Source organism: Trachymyrmex septentrionalis, unplaced genomic scaffold (assembly GCF_001594115.1).
Source record: "Trachymyrmex septentrionalis isolate Tsep2-gDNA-1 unplaced genomic scaffold, Tsep1.0 scaffold60, whole genome shotgun sequence".
NCBI lineage: Eukaryota > Metazoa > Arthropoda > Insecta > Hymenoptera > Formicidae > Trachymyrmex > Trachymyrmex septentrionalis.
This window is the reverse complement of record NW_017305779.1, coordinates 3,221,464-3,238,602: the sequence shown is the minus strand read 5'-3', so window position 1 is coordinate 3,238,602 and position 17,139 is coordinate 3,221,464. Positions and strand designations below refer to the sequence as shown.

Genomic DNA, 17,139 nt, shown 5'->3' with positions numbered 1-17,139 from the left:
GAGAGAGAGAGAGAGAGAGAGAGAGAGAGAGAGAGAGAGAGAGAGAGAGAGAGAGTGAATAGTGCAAAGTCGAGCGATTTCTGCTCAAAATACGTTACACGTTAATATTTGTTATCGCTTCGACAGTCAATGCTGGAGTTTGACGGAAAAGGCTGTCTTATAAATATCTGAATGAAATAGCTGAATTTTCTACTGGGAAAACTCAAGTGCAACACTAAGTGCACGCTGAGTGCGATTAAAAGTGCAAATCGATAAACATATTTTTCGTGTTAGTAGTTTAATCCTTTTAATTATTAATATTCTTTGTCGTCGCGATAACCTCGTAACGTTAAAAGGGTTAAATTATTTGAACATTGAAAATATGTAAAGCGATTGCACTCAATTGCATCAGTATTGCATTCCAAAAGGAAAACGCTATAAGATGTTTTAATATAATTGATTTTTACACATTGTTTTGCGGTTCTTCAATGAATATAAATGTATATGCTAGTCATATTGAAAAATCTCACAATAGTTGCAAAAGCTACGCTTTTTTCGCTGAATGGAACAACCAATGGTTGTTGGTCCGCCGATGGATTTCGAGGCAGAAAGTGACTTTTTGCGCACAATTTTCTACACTTTTCGTTTCATCGCGTGATTTTCCGATTCGCAGAAGTTGAGTGGCGAAACAGACATTCATGTGATATTCACGCCACTCGGTACCTCAACGCTCTTATCTCCCGCTTGTTGTCACCCATAAACGTTGATAAGCTCGCGACCAAATTACAAGCTCATGTACAATTATTAACGCGGAGACTAAACTGATTGCGCAGAAAACTGATCGAGTGACATTTCTCGGCCTAGAGGCTCATCTTCTCGTTGCAAAACCTCCAGTTCAACGGGAACTTTGAGAGCGTCTCGGCAAATCAGCCGTGAATAGTGATACATTAATTCACGTCCATCCATTTCGTCAAGCTACGCGAAATTCGGTAGACAATTATCGAAAAACCGTCAAACGATTACTATCCTTGATCGGTGTGTGATACGAAGTAGTTTTGTGGTTTCACGATATCGGTCTTTAATTCCTTCCAATCAATATATACGTGTATCCGGGTATCCACATATCGCATTTTAAGCAGTAAATACTTTTTTTGTACGAATTTCATCACGCGACGTCTGAAAAACCTCACTTCCGGTGACAACGGGAAAACAGTTCCGTACAGGCTTGTACCTCGTTTTTTTTCACTTCGAAACGTTTTCCTAGGAAACACCAGCAGTACAGGGATGAGAAAAATTCTGCATCGACAGAAGACACTTATCGAAGTGCCGAGAATAATTAATAACCGACGTATATTTAGACTCGCGCGCGAGCTCGGGGCCCAACGAGCGCGTACCGTTCGCGAATAATCGGCCGGGACGAGAAACGAAACCGTCGGCGGCACGCGCGCGCGACGTGGGTGCGTGAGCGGCCGCGGTTTCACGCGTGCGTGCGTGCGACACGCCGTGACGCCGCAGCGCGCGCGCACGCGGCCGCGTGCTGTTACGTGACGACCGAGAACGGCGGCAGGCGACTCGAGTTCCGTGCCACGCCGACGACGCGACGTATGCCAGTGCGTATCCTACGACGTAATAACGCCCGACGCGCGCCGACCCGGTCGACTCCGTCGCCGCGGCGCTGCTCGATTTTACTCCGTTCCACGACCGCAATTATGTTGCTCAAGAACAGGTGACGGCAGTCGTGGCCTTGATATCGTATCGCGTAGCCTCCGTGAAATGGACGTAATTAACGGCGGACGTTCCAAATCCTCCCTGCAAATGTTTGCGAAACGATTTTCGAGTCGCGCGAAAGCTCGAGCGGTTGCTTTCAGCACTCAAAGCGCGGGATTCCTGAATATTCGGGAACTTTTGATAAATTCCTCTTTCTCGAAAGTATTTTAATAATATCTTAATGTCTGAAACGTTTACAGTGCTTAAAAATATTATATAGTATATATATACAATATATAATCTAAGGTGAGAAATTAAAATAATGACATAAAATAACCCGAGGTAATCTTTAAATTCTTTGGAGTGGAATTTCTCACTCCGAAAGTGAAAATTGAGCCAGTCGTAAAAAAGAATCAGTTTACAATTTTTTAAGAATGAGAGATTTCTCACTCTCTAGGCATTCACTCTAAAAGTTTTAGAGAGTAGAGAAAATACTAAATTTTCAGAACACTTCAGTTATATTAGAGTTCAAGGAATTACAATTTTATTTTCAAGATTTCAGATACTCGTCCTTTAATTTAATATAATTTGATGTATTCAGCGATCACATCGCTAGACGTAACGCAATCGACGCGATAAAGTTTGAAGTAGATAAATTGCCGTTTTTTTATTTTCCAATTTAATTCTTGTCTATCGTACATGTAATTCTCACGATGACAAACGAGCTATAATGAATCGTATTCCAATCATATTTTTTGCAATTTAGTTAAAAATAGGCAAAATAAAACTTATCTCGCACGTTCATCCTGCGACGCAGTCGAATATGATGCTAAATAAACTGTTTCCTGTTATTTGTCCACTGGGCTGTCCTACAGCGATTTCGTTGCTGGAAACGAACGCAAAACGTCGCTTTGTTTATTAGCATAATGCTAAATACGAGCAACCGTTACCGTATTTCCGCCTCGCTAGTATCGGAAATTTCTTTTATGCGAGCAAATGTGGATAGTTTAGCTATCGAATGAAACTGGTTTGAGCGTATAACGCGGTGGAGTAAGAGGGGAGGATAAATAAATCCATTTCGTCTCTCAATCCATTTAAATTCGCTTTCCCTCTCGCATTTTGCTGAGACAGCAAAATAATAATAAACATACGCACGCCCGTCGATCGGTTTAATTCTATTAAAAACGTCGCACGCTCTCGCTCGTGCACGCGGAGACGAGACGATTAATTTCTTCAAGGCTTAATCCGTTGAAGACAACAATCTGGAGCTAATGCCGCGTGACTCACGACTCCTCCGTGTGTGTTCACTTTACACGTTCATTACGACGAGTTACGTTAAGGGTCGGCAGATCGACGGAAAGCAGGTTTTTAGCGTCGGTTCGCGATAGCGTCTGTTATCAAGATACATTAATTACGGCCCAGTTTTTCATTATCTGGTTTCATTAACTTGTGATTATTAAGCTTAACCTGATATTTCATCTAATGAGCTTCATCCGTGACATCATAGATGAAGCCTATTGGATAAAATATCAGTTAAGTCTAACCATAAGTTAATCAAACCATAATGAAAAACCAGACAGACCTGTAGTGACTACATACGTTTACGCGGACACTCTTAGGTCCAGTTCCACAAATCATGGTTAACCCTTAATCTAAGTTCACTTTATTCCTCATCTCTTTTCAATTCAAGAATTCGAATAACCTCGGTTCAACAGTTAATCGTGAGTTGCGGAGCTGGGCCTTAATCGGGTTTAATAACCATTCGTAATTAGAAAGTAGCCAATCACGGTCATTCTATTTTTCAGAGAAAAATAGCTACGATCGATCAGTTTCATAACTACGGATGTTATTAAACCCGATTAAGAGTGTCCGTGTAAATATAGTCGGTATATATCGTTCGTTTTCTGAAGAAATCGCGCAATCGACTTATCGCACGACGCGATAGCATTCTCGATAATTCATCGCGATATCATTGTATACAAGTCGAGCGAATGACTCATTCGTGAACGAAAGAAGATGAAACGAGAAGCGATCGCATTTTTTCCATTCGATATCCTCGCGAAATTTCTACAAAACGCGGCGCTTACAACGAGGATAAACGGCGGGCTTCCGCGAGCGGATACGCGCGCAAAATTTATTTGCGCAGCTGGCACACATCTATCAATCGTCACGCGGTAACTTGGCGCTCTTGCTAGCGTTTGCCGGCCTCCTGCCGGAAAAAAAGGGGCTCGATGTACCGTAAATTCCGTTCGGCTAGTGCGCCGGTTGCTCCGCGCGCGCGCGTTGTTAAAGCATTAACGGGATAACACGGCGCGTTATCGAGTAAACGCTCGCGGTCCGCGCGATGTACGTGTATCTCTTCGCGGCGCGTACGCGCTTTTCCGGAGCCGAGCAAATTGCCCCCGCCCTGCTCGACTGCCGAAATCAGATTAACATCGATTTCCCGTTCATCGATCTTCTCCGCGTTTACTCTTTCTCTATCTATTTATCTCCCTCTACCTCCCTCTCTCATCCTCTCTCGACTTCTTTCGTTTCCGTTGTAAACAACAAGGTGCACGTTCTGACCGTCCGTCACGGAATTAATCACAGTTTAATTGGAAAATCTCAGCGCGCAAATACCGTCGCTCGGCGATAGGCAAATACATGGGTCGTCGAAATCGGTGGCAGTCACGTAATATGCGAACTGCATCGACATCGCCCGACTATGTCGCACGCGCTCGCAGTCGAATCGATCGACTCGCACTTGAGGTACACGAAAACAATTCCCGACGCACCTTTTTCGAGTAATCTTTGAGCGCATTATAACACGGTGTTGTTTGAAAACACGCGAACGCCGCCCGATCTCTGATCCTTTCTCTGATGCTAAAAAAAGACTCGTGTCAGTCAACGATAAAAAGAATTCGCTACTTAAGAGTCTATTACACGTTTGTTTGTTTTTTTTTTTTTTTTTAACAAAATGAAAACGTTATGAAAAGAATTACAGATTTTTTTCAATATTGCATTTATACGTCAAAGTGAAATGAAAGGCGATTTAGAGTTTGGAAAATGATTTTGATAAAAAGTAAACATGTTTTTAAGGAGCAATTAGATAAAATGAGAAAATATTTACAAACTATGAAATCGCACCGCTAAGTACATAAATATTAATCTTATTGAGCCGTACATATAATTTCATTTTTATACGGAAAATATAATTTTCCAGTTCCATTTCGCAGAGAGATTACATACAATACGTTCTTAAATACACGCCAGCCGCAATTATAATTAAATACTATAATTATATCGAGTTCGTGCGGAATCAACAAAAATATTATGTCGCGTCGATTAATACGCTCATTTAAATCAACTTGATTTTACGATTATGATAAATTTATTTCATCTAACGTAAGTATAGGTCTGAAGATATCACATTCACTTCAACTTCCCAAGCGCAGCGTCACTGTAAATATCAATCCGCTAACTCGGCGTGAAAGCCAAATGTCTCCGATGTGATATCATGGAAAGTCTCTTTCTGTCTCTCTCTCTCTCTCTCTCTCCCTCTCCCTCTTTTTCCCCGTTTGAACGGCAACTTTTTCGTCTCGTAAAGAACACTGTCATCCATCACTGGTAAAATCGCTACTCCTAGGCGACGTTTCCGCGTGAGAAGCGCGAAATATCCTTTTGTGCGACACGCACGCCTGCGTATATAACTCGCGCCGGTAGGAGCGAGATATTACTTCACGCTCTCCTCTCTTTCTATCTCTATCTCTCCTGGCGCCTTCATTAATTTCGCAGCTGCTTTGCCTAAGAATAACATTGTCGAACGAGAGCGGAATACCAACTCGAGCTCCCTCAATAGAGAATCGTTAATCTTCCATTCTCGCGGCTCGCGAGTCGTCCGCTTTTCCGAGTCTCCGTTATATCGGTGAAGGGGTTATCGCTGCATTCTTCCTTTTTGGATTATGGCGATGTGTCTTTTGCGTCAGCAAGATCAGCCTCCGCCAATCGATCGATGATCATCACGTACGGGTGTCGCTGGCGAGAACTTATCTATTGATTCGCGAATCTTTATTTAGAATTTACATTTCATATTTATCCGCCCATAATTTTTTACGTGTAGAACGCGTTAAATAAATATATACGGTTTATTAAAAAAAAAACAGACACACGACGGACTCGGCATTATAAACTCGGTATTCGCGAAATTGCCTTATTAAATTCGTATTACTGTCTACCACTTGTCATCGTATGTAACATTTTCACATAATAAATATTCCAATTAGATGATTGCGACATCGTATCGCGCAACGACAGAATAATAATTTCGAGCATTCAAAATTCATGTGGATCTCGATAGATTTATTTTATTTATGCGTTCATTACGATTATTATTATATCGCGAAGAAATATATTTCAACAATTATTGATATTGATGGGCGAAAATTACGTGTTTATTGGAACAGTAGTAACCAGAGAAACGAGACGACGACCGGCACAGCGAATTATGAAAATTGTCGGAAATTTCTCGCGAGTTCCGCGAGTGAGTTTTCATTGTGCGCAACATTTTATCCGCCCGTTATTGCAGGCACGCTGCATTAAGATCCAGCGGGTTGTGACGTGGGCGAGGTTTATTGATTCGTAGAATCCAGCGCAGAAGCCCAAATGCACAGCTACATGGCATACCTGCTACATTTTGTAGACCGCTCGCATGGAAAGAACGGATTTTATTGAAATACAAATTTTAAAAATTTAACTGGACGCACACGCGCGGGTCTGAAAATCGTTTTGTTGATCCATCAAAATAATCATGTAGAACGCTCAAGCTTGTTACGAGAATATCAATACTGTTTACAGCTTTACTCATCATGCTTGACTTCTATATAATTATTTTCAGGTTCTGGCTAGATTATTAGATACTTCATCAAAATTGTCCTTCCCGTATATAACGTTTGTAAAGACTGTTTAAAGTAATTCTCTCTAGATCTCACAATCAGCGTTTTTGAAAACTATTTTCAAGTATCGCGTAAAAATGACGGAAAATAAATTCTACACGATACGAAATGTTTAGAAAATTAAACTTTGAGAATTCTCAAAGACGGAAGAAATTACGCAAGTAATGATGGAACAGCATACCTTATTGTACGTCAATCAGGTACAGAATTTATAACCTCGATAATAAAGAAACGATTTATTAAAAATTCTTGGAACGCACGGAAATCAAGCTGACAAAGTACTTGACGTCGTTGCGCAGCTGTTGCAATAATCACGGGGATATATATAATGCGAACAATGCAATAAGTCCGTTCGTTGATAATATGCGCCGACATCACCGCGTATTCTGTACACGGCGCAATTTCTTACTTCCGAGCTGTTTTGCGCCCGACGAGATTTCGGCATCGTCAATTAGCAACTTGCAGAGAATTCGTCTGAATTTTTGGAGGGCGCGGAGAAAGCAAGTCGAGCGCAAGTTAGAGAGAAGAGAGCTCGTTAAGGACCCTCTAAGGGAAAATGACAGGGTAGCCAAACGAATCCTCGGATGTCCTGTGGTTAAATGTAATTTTAACCCCCCCCCCTCCCTCGCGTTCGCAGGAGCGTCGCTTCCTTCGATCAATTTTCCTCAAGCTCCATCCTCGAAATACTCTTACTCGCCGCCATTTCGGCAACTACAAACGACGAAGATTACATAAATTACTTTGTCACGTTTCTCGAGGCGCGACTTTGCAGCGCGTCGTTTCCCTTTCGCGCCGATATTTATTTATCGCGTGTTATCCAATCGCGCGATTTCGCCGTCGTCATCGTCTCCGTTATCGATTCGCTGACATCGTGAAAAAGTGCCGGCTCGAAATAGAAAGGGACAGTCAGTTCTCCGGCTCGGAGAAATGCCAAACGGATGCCTCTCGAACGCAGCACAGCAGCCGATGATCGGGCGACCTACTGCCCCCGTTTTCCATGCGATTTGCGAGATCCACCAAGTTCAAAGTGGTTGAAGCAAGTCGTGTGTAACAAGCATTATCGGCTGGCACGTTAGCCGTACAGGCATATCGCGGTGTATCGAACGAAAATGAAACGCGAAATCCCTCTATACGGCAATCTAAAATTGGCGCGTCTATGCAAGGTTGGACAAACACGTATCGTAGCTGCTATTTGAAGCATGAACGCGATTAATTGGTAATAATCTATGAATTGCTATACTATTGGAATTCGTATGTTGTGTCGCGCCCTCGTTGGAATTTTCTTTCGTTCGAATAGCGTCAACGCCAGCGTGTCAGGTAAAATTTCATCAGTCGCGGCGTTATCGTTTTTTTTTTATTCCTTTTTCTTTTCCTTCGCATCGGAATCGGCGAAGAATGCTAACTCATACGCAAGCATTCGTCACGAGTCACGGGTACAAATATCAGTCTGATAACGAGTCTCTCATCGAAGCTAATAATTTATCGGCGTTTGTGAGCGTGTAATACGCATGTAATACGACAATCGCCAGTCTTCGAGATTAATTACGGAGCCTTGAGACGCAGACACGTGGAGTCCTGACTATATAATTGCCGCGATCTTTGCATGCGTTGCATTGAAGAAGCGTATTAAGGCGTCAAACGATCGTTACACTTATTGATAAAAGTATGTGCCATAAACGTTACGTTAATTACGGTATTATCGTGAGATAAGAATTTTCGTTTTATTTCGTTATTAACAAAAGTGTCAATGTCAACGAGAATGCCGATAAAGCGTTAATTACATAATTACGCCTTACAATTATAGTAGACAACTGTTATCCTACACGCCATGACGTAATAATTACATGTCCCTCTTTTTTTCCCTCTTGCGAGTCCAATAGATACGGATATTAATCGGAGGATACGCGTTTATCAGGTATTATTATATTGTTTTGAAATCTTAAAAATACGCGTATTTCGTTTGTATTGCGACTATTCTATCCGCATTACGCTCGAATATTCGTATAGCAATTATTCGGGCGATGACCTCCGTCATCGGCGCGTCAGCTAAAAGAGGAATGTTACCGAATATGCATGTCCGCCACGTGTACAACGTGTTTATATTAAGATACCGCATATATTTCAAGAATATATTTGCTCGTTGAATCGTAATACTCGATGTGAATAAGTTTTCAATCTATTATTTGTATCTTATCTCCATCTGTTCGCAATATCTTTTGTTCGTACTAATCGTACTTCGAAGAATAAAGGTGATTAGAGACCAGTAACGTTTGATTACGAAAATAATTTTTTCCAATATTATCTGATACGGAATACTTTATATCCGTTCGTGTTTCTTTTCATTTGGTATCTAAAAAAGTAACAGCCATTTTCGAAAAAAAAAAAAAGAAAAAAAAACATTTTTTTTTTAATATTACCTATTATTTTTTCTGCTGAGAGGTTCGATCGTTGTTACATTGTTCTTCGCGAATAATAAGTTGGAAGAAAAAGAGAAGGGGAAATGTCGTGTGTGGTCATATCCTCTCGGATTAGACGGAAGTCGTTAGCAGCGTCACTTAGAAAGCTACTACAAGAGTTGCGTAATCACTGCGAGCAGAGAGGAACATCTCGCGGATGAAGCAGCCACGATTGGCGTACATCTTCACGATTGTTTCTACTTCCGGAGATAGATTCAACTTTATCAGTTGCCGAAATGTTACCACGTTGAGTGGAGAGCGGCGTGTAGTCTTTGGAATAGATAGCTTTTACAGGGCTTAAGGTTCGCGTGTAAGAACCGATCGATGATATCAGGAAATTGGGATCGCCGGCGCACGTGATGCTTAAAGTCGTGTACATTGTTCTCCTCCTCGTGTGCTTGCTCTGTCGGTTTATCCCCTCCCCTCGATTCCGATCCAAAGCCACGGACTGCGTAATATCGGACGCCGGTGGGCGACGTTAATCGCGATAAAGCCATTATCGCGATGACCGTCGTGCGTGCACGCGCATAAAGCGCCGCGATAAATTTCCACTTGGATGAATAATTTTCACCTTGTGCACGCTTTCAAAAATAAGGTAAAGGCTTTCGATAAAAGCGCGCCTTATCCATGAAAAGCCGCGTTCCGCAAACTGCCGCGATAGTTGCGCGAGTGTGACAGAGAAATCGAAAGATAAATATTAGGTGAAAAAAAAATCTTTTGGTTACCTTATTATAATCATCAATTCCTCTATGAATACAAAAAAAGCAATTGCGAATTTGACAGATCGCAAAAATATGAAGTATGCAGGCAGATGATCCACGAATGTGAAGATTTTAATTGTAAATCAGATGTAAATGAATTAAAACGTAACGGAGGTGTCCGAAAACACGAATAAATTAAATATATGTATATAATAAATGAGCGCCCAAAATAATTTTGTTATCCAACGGTATAACGAAATATTTAAACTTAATTTGTCTTTTTTTCCCCTATTATCGCTACTTGTCTTTATTTTTTTTTCCACGCTACGCTTCGTTAAACGTTCTCAAAATTCTGCGCCAGATGCACTCCGAATCCCTCCGTGATGATACATGTCCGCCGCAGCATCCAGCTGCAAGGTGACGTAGCGCTTGTGCGCTTACTCCCGCCGGCACACATAACAATCTTAATTATATAACAAGCGTGTAATCGAGCACTTTCATTGTTGCCAACCGGCGGTCGACGCAGGAAGCGCCAGAAGCACGATTCTCCGATGAGCGACCATTGAACCAGCTTTTATCGGCTCGCCGATACTTCCGCGACGAGAAACCAGCCAGCTAGCCAGCCAACCAGATGTGCGTGTGTGTGTGTGTGTGATCGAAGATCATACATTCGTGATTTTTCACACATCACCAAATGGAAACTCCAGCCGATCCATAGATCTTCGTCGTTCGTTGTGTAACTCAGGCAAACCATTGCTGATTACTCGACGGCGCGTTGAACCTTCGAATCGCACGATTATTCGCCGGTAAGAGGGTTAATCCGAGATCTGATCCGCGAATGATTTAAGGATGATTGCTAGGACGTTGTTTAACATTCGATTGGCGCGTGCGATATAAATAGATCGGCTACGAACGGGCAGGGTCAATGCCGATAGAAATTGAAAGGATTAATCGAACTCTCGAACACTCGCACTTTCCATTGACCCCGTTCATTAATCGACAAGCGCGACCGCATTGAAATCGCCTGTTACCTTCGATGGAGAAATCGTAGTAAGAAAGGTTCAAAGGAAAAGGCTGAGGAATATGTGTATGCTCATGCATTACTTGCGTGGTGAAAATTATATAGAACAGAATACAAACGTGTATCAAAATGTATAAAGATACTGTGTATCATCGAGGTGTAAATCTTAAATTTTTAGATACAGTAATAAACGGTTTATTAAGATCGTATAATGCGAATATAGAATAAGTAATAGTAGCAAAGCTTATATAAAGGTCGGAGCTGGATCTTGGATGCTTAAATAATTTCCATGTGAATTTATATATCTACTATGCATGTGTAGTCATTTGAACTGCGCGCCGAATTGATTTTTCGAATTTAGAAACTTAACTAAATCACTGTATGTAATATAGATTAGATTGACAAGTAATTTGATAATTTGATCAGGCATCCTATTAAAGTGACATTAATGCTGAAAATTTGTGAAAAAATTAATTTTTATAGAACTGTTAATTTCATAATTATTAGGATTTTGCAAGAAGTCGAATAAGTTTGAGAATTACAAACTTAAGCGACTCAGACGACAATAAAGCTTCCATTATCATTTCTCGTCGAATAGATAAGAAAGGTTTATATCAATGCGATCGTGACTTGTTTTTCAATATTTTTCGCGAACGTCCGCTCGATTTCATCATGCCTTATTTTTAATTCAATAACAACATTTTTTTTTGTTAATTGAAACAAAAGAGTCCAATTAAATTCTACGAGAATATAATGAAAACGTGTATATTTAATATAGAGCATCATCCTTCGATTTGATGCGAGTTGTTTTATAACGGTACTTGGAATTTTGTAGTTCCACTCGGGGAAAAATCGCCTCGTAACTTTTTACGATTTTATGATTTTATCTCCTGCAATTTTTAAAGCAGTAATATTTTCTGTATCATCGTTTTGAGTTATGCTTCGACATATTTCGACGCTGCATTCCTGTAAAGTATCGGCGATGTATCGAGCGAGAACTATCCCTCTCCGCGAGGGCGTATCGGACCTTGCGATAATTACAGTCGAGCTCGAGGAACGGTTAATTAAAGTTACATCCATAGAATATCCAGCATCGATATCCAGTTCTTCTGGAATCATCGAAACTATCGATACGGAGTCTGCCTATCGATTGAAATATCGTCGAATACGAGCACGTAGCGCAGCGTTTCCACAGTTCTAATATTTTTCGCGAATAATCGCGTGCAATGTTGAAAATTCGTCATGTTAAATTATACTCAGTTTGAGTTATTTGGTAATTCTTTCTATAAATCGCCATTGCTTCTACTCAATATATCACTGGTTTAATTAAAACAATGAGTTAGCGATTTAACTTTAGAAATGTATTAAATATTTGATAAATTTGTTATTTATTAAGTGCACAACGTTAATGTGAATGTTGTTTACTTTTAATCTATAATTTAATCACAGAAATGGATTGATTTACATTTCGGCAAATTAAAAACTAACTTAACTCGGGGATTACCATTGCTCCTTCGGCATTTAATAGTGCACATGTACTATGCGACAATTAATTATATAATAATAATAATAATAACAACGATCGTTCAAGGTCGAATGCGTTGAAAAACCTGATGTGTCTCGATTTCGACGATCGTGGTCGATAAACTCGGTCGTTTTAATTACACCGAAATATATTTTTGGAGATATTACTCATTCGCCGACGATTAATATTTCGTTCTAAATCCGTCGGGCGTTTCGAGTCTTACAGTGGTAGAAACGTTGTTCGCATCACCCGCGCGAATTACGCGCAGAAAACGGAGACGAATGCGCCAAAAGGAACAGTACATTGCCGGTTTTTCGTCGAAACCGTAAATCTTATCTTATACCATCGTTGCATCGAGTTGCAGTCATCGTTAATCTATGAGAGATACGGAATAATTATCTCAGTCGAGGGGAGGAGGGGAATTTTTCCGGGCAACGTGCGTCATCTTTTCCTTCCCTTCCGCGAGGAGGAACTTTTTCACGTGGTCAGCAGAATTAATTCGCGACTGAGCTAAGCTCCGTCCTCGCTCTTTCTCCACGTGATCCAATTACGACGGAACGGGATTAGGTCGAGACACGTGAATCCGCATTTCCTACGTTCTCCACGTTTTCCCCAACGTCGTCCGATTAATCCGCCATTATTCTCTTGAGCTCTCATCTTTACTTCAGCCGTCTGCTCGGACACGCCGCCATTTTCGCAATCCGACTTTATTTCGAGGCTCATCCTCGTGAATATTTCTCATCGACGCGATCTCGACGCGGAAAAGGTCACGCGGGGTGAGAGAGAGAGAGGGATCGATTGTTGGGGCTCCACTTGGCAATGGTGCCGGAGTTTTTGCTCCGAATATAAAATTAGGTGCGCGTTCGGTCCGGCTGCGAGCTGGGATTTCGGGGAGCAGTGGACGTAAATAGATCACCGTTAGAATGCAGCGCGTCTTATTCATACTTACGTAAACAGGTCTTGAGGACGTAGCCCAGAGTCATCACGGCTGAACGAATAAGGAAGTGACCCGTGAACAAGAATTTCTTCCTCTATCTTCGCATAATATCGTAATACGTCTGTTAATACTCGACGAGATATTTAAGGTAACGAGAGGTTCCCGCAAACGTTTATATAATTTATTAAAGAAAGTGCGCGCGTGAGTGTAACGCCCGTTACGTTATTAATTAGATCTGACCTTTTAACGGCAGTGTTATATTTTGGAGATAAATATCAGACTCCAACCAATCGAGGCTTTTAAGCAGCCAATTAACTCGGGGAACATATAAAACGTAATTCCCAAGGTTTCCCAGGCTACTAGAAAATTATGGAGCTAGTTTCGTCGCCCTCGTGTCGAATCGTGGAACTTTCATTCGCGGGGCGGGTGAAAAAAACGTGTGCGGAGAAATGAAAAAATGCATTTCGGACGACGGTAGTCGGGTCACGTACTTTTCTACCGCCATCGTCATTATTGCCGTTGTTTACCAACACTTTTCCGCGTTTTAGCGCTCCCCCGTGCACCTCCTTCACCTTTACTTTTCTCGGAGGAAGCTCGTACGTGCCTCCAACGGTAAAACGCTCTCGAGTACACGAATAAAACCAAGTTATAGCACATGGAACGAAGTTGTTTCCGCGGAGATGGCTACGGTGTTACGCACCGTGTGAGCGTTTCAAAAGGCCGCCCTCCGAATCGTCGCAAATGCCCTTCCGGGTTTATGCGCGCGTATTGCCAGTCGGAAATACCAGAAATTCTTAGACTAAAATGCCGGCCAAACAGGCTCTAACCTTGGCTTGGAAATATGCGAGCTAGTTATAGTTTATAAAGGTATCGCGGCGCACGAAACCGCAATCGCAAAATTTCCCTCGAATAGAACGTTTCGCAATCGGGCATTCAATAGTTTCGCCCAATTAGATTCGAGATATTTACGTAACGTCGGACATGTTATTCCGTTCTGAATTTACAATTATTGTATATAAAATTGGAGAAACTAGGAAAATCGACAGATTTATGAAAAAGAGAAGCGACAGTGTATATTCTTCATTTGCAATAGTAACGAAAAGTGAGCATAGAAGATGCTCGATATTGCGGAAGCGAAACTAGATCACGTGCGAGATTGATCTGAAATAAATCAGCTGCTGCGTAATGATAATTGTGAATATTTTACACGACGCATTGACGTGAACGTCTCTTCTTATTCTTACGTGAACGACAAGCTTTTCGCGGTGCACTTTATTAATGCGCGCCGATCTACCCCTGTAGAATTTTAATGCGAGACTCGCGCGAGTACACGGAGACACTCGCGAGAGAGATCGCATTTGCAGCCGAGCACCGTCGCTACGTCGTCAGGGTGCAGGGTGCGTCCGTTGCATGGGAAGAAGTATCGATCGGTCTATGTCTTCGTTTCGAGGCGTTTTATTTTTCTTCCTCTGCCGTTCTCCTTCCGGTCGCCTCGTCTCTTCTCGCGCGCTCGCGCGATCTCAGACGGACAATAAAACGGAATCTCTGGATCTAATTCATCTCGAACGGTTGTCCGGTTGGGTGGGTACATAACTTTATTGCGCAGATTATTTGCAGATGGAGATCATCACGCTAGCGATTTTCAGAAATACCTTTCGATCGAGATGGTTAGAAAGATACGATAAAGACCTTCACATTTACATCGCAGTTTCGTGTAAGGCTTCAATGTATCGATGGAAGTAATCCGAGTTAGTGCAATCCTTCCGGGATTATTCCCTCGTATCCATCGCAAATCTCGATCCGATGCTATCGTTGAAATATCGGTGACTTCAAAATCCCCTTCCTTGCCACATAGTTTCTCGTTTCGCTCACCTCCCATATTTCCTCGTAGGAGGAACTCTAGATCCTCCTTTTTGAAGAATATTCCCAAGGAAGAATCCATCTCGCATCGATTCTTTCCAATGTCCTGTAAATATTGCATTACATTAATACTTCATCCCTACATACGAGTATATGTTTCCTTCAAGAGATAAAGTTGGTGTATTCGCAATTTTATGCATCACAATAGAAATGAATTGGCAATAGCTTCAGAAAATTTTTTTTCAACGTTTTTATTATAATAATAATATTATTTGTTGCACATCGATAACTTTAATTTTCCAAATTAAATCATTTCGAGTACGGAGAAAGTGATGTGGAGCCTTGCACGCTAAGATTACGTTTTGCTCTCTCGATAGGACGGGAAATTCTTTATCTTCCAATCTCGAAACCCTGAAAGTAATCGGAACCGATGCGCGGTCCAACTCCCCATGACGGCGTTTGGTTCATGCCCCGTCGCAAATCCAGATCGTGAAACGTGGTCGGATATCAGCCGATATGTGAGATATCGCCGATGTTGAATCCCTTTTCTCTTTCCCGTTACTAACTGCTGCTCGTTCTCTAGTCTCCTCTGCAGGAACACCTTTCTCTCTCTCTCTCTCTCTCTCTCTCATCCCTCCTCCTACCTCCAGAAGGGGTAAGAGGGCGGAGGTGGCCACCGACGATCGATCACCACCTCGCTCGTTTCTTCCTTCCGCTTTTCGCAATGGAAACCGCACGAACATTCGCGGCTCCGAAAACGGCGCTTTTTGTCGAACGCACCGGCTATTCTCGGAGAGTTTTTACGAGATACTTATATCGCGCTTGTGTGTATGTGCGGATCTCGGCGGGAAAACACACGCTCCTTTCGGAGATGAGTCTCCGACTTTGTTCAGAATACAGTGGGAAATAGTTATTCCACTTATTATGCAAAACATTTAGGAAAGTTTCCTGAAGATCAAAATTAAAATGCCTCTACTTGGAAATCATTATTGCGCTTACGTGATCGGCTCGATTGCGACGAGAAGATCCAAAGATTCGTTTCCGTTTCATTTTGTTTTTAATCGCGTCGTTGAAAGCCAATTAATTCGTATTTGTGACGTAACGATCTTTTGATAATTTCTCTCTATTTTAATAGTGCCGTAATATACAATGAACACACAGACGTGACGGTTAATCTCGAGAGTAACGTTACATGCTCTCATCGAGATTTTCATTTTTCATAATGTCAGCTTATTAAAGTAAATTAACCGGCAATGGAATATCTGAATATATTAATTATGCATTCGACAACGAAGGCAACGAAGTGAACGGCACAATATGTTCGTCCGGCCGGATATAATATCGCGATTATATTTTGCATCGGATACCATATTCGAGCGGATATAATTTACATACACGGAGGCTCTCTTCGTGCTGTACCTTCGACATTTAAAAAGTATATTCTATATCTCTCTCCGTCTACAATAACAAATATAATATTCCAGTTCAGCGATTGGAATTTTATGCGAGATATTATTATTATTATTATTATTTTCATTAATGAGAAAACGATCCTTCGGTGAAATCAAGATACGCATGAGCACAACGGAGGTGAAAAAAGGGGGGGGGGGAAAATAAGATAAAAATCGAAATTTGTACAAAGTAATTACAATAAAGACAATATAATTTTCAACAATAACAAATCAGTAAACTAATGAAATATGAAACGAAACAGAGTTTATGAGAAATATTAACTTCGTTGAGATTATTATTGATTAAATGCATAATTCGTTAATACAATTAAAATTGTACGTTGTATATAATGCTCGATGTAATCTTGCATGAAATTGCTCAATAATTATCGTAAATGTCATTTTTTCTCGACAGCCTGTACACAACATTAATTTCCAAATCATTTCATTTAATTCAGTATTGTTGCTCGTTGCAATAATAACACGAACATATTAGGACAATAATACATTCATTCCGCGATCATTTTCTATCAAAACGTGATCGTTTAGGCAAAAGTATTGTAAAGTATAC

General features: G+C 41.2%; 1 protein-coding gene across 6 annotated transcripts in view; it reads left to right on the top strand.

The window, feature by feature from the left end:
* Positions 1–17,139, top strand: part of LOC108752554 (protein Tob1-like) — a 74,148-nt gene that overhangs the window by 41,512 nt on the left and 15,497 nt on the right. The window contains exon 1 of one of the 6 annotated variants that reach the window (XM_018493430.1): positions 13,383–13,405. The exons of the other annotated variants lie outside the window; for them this stretch is intronic. The gene's annotated coding sequence lies outside the window, so the exon portion shown is untranslated. Of the gene's footprint in view, positions 1–13,382; positions 13,406–17,139 lie in introns of those variants that run through there. 6 annotated transcript variants of the gene reach the window in all.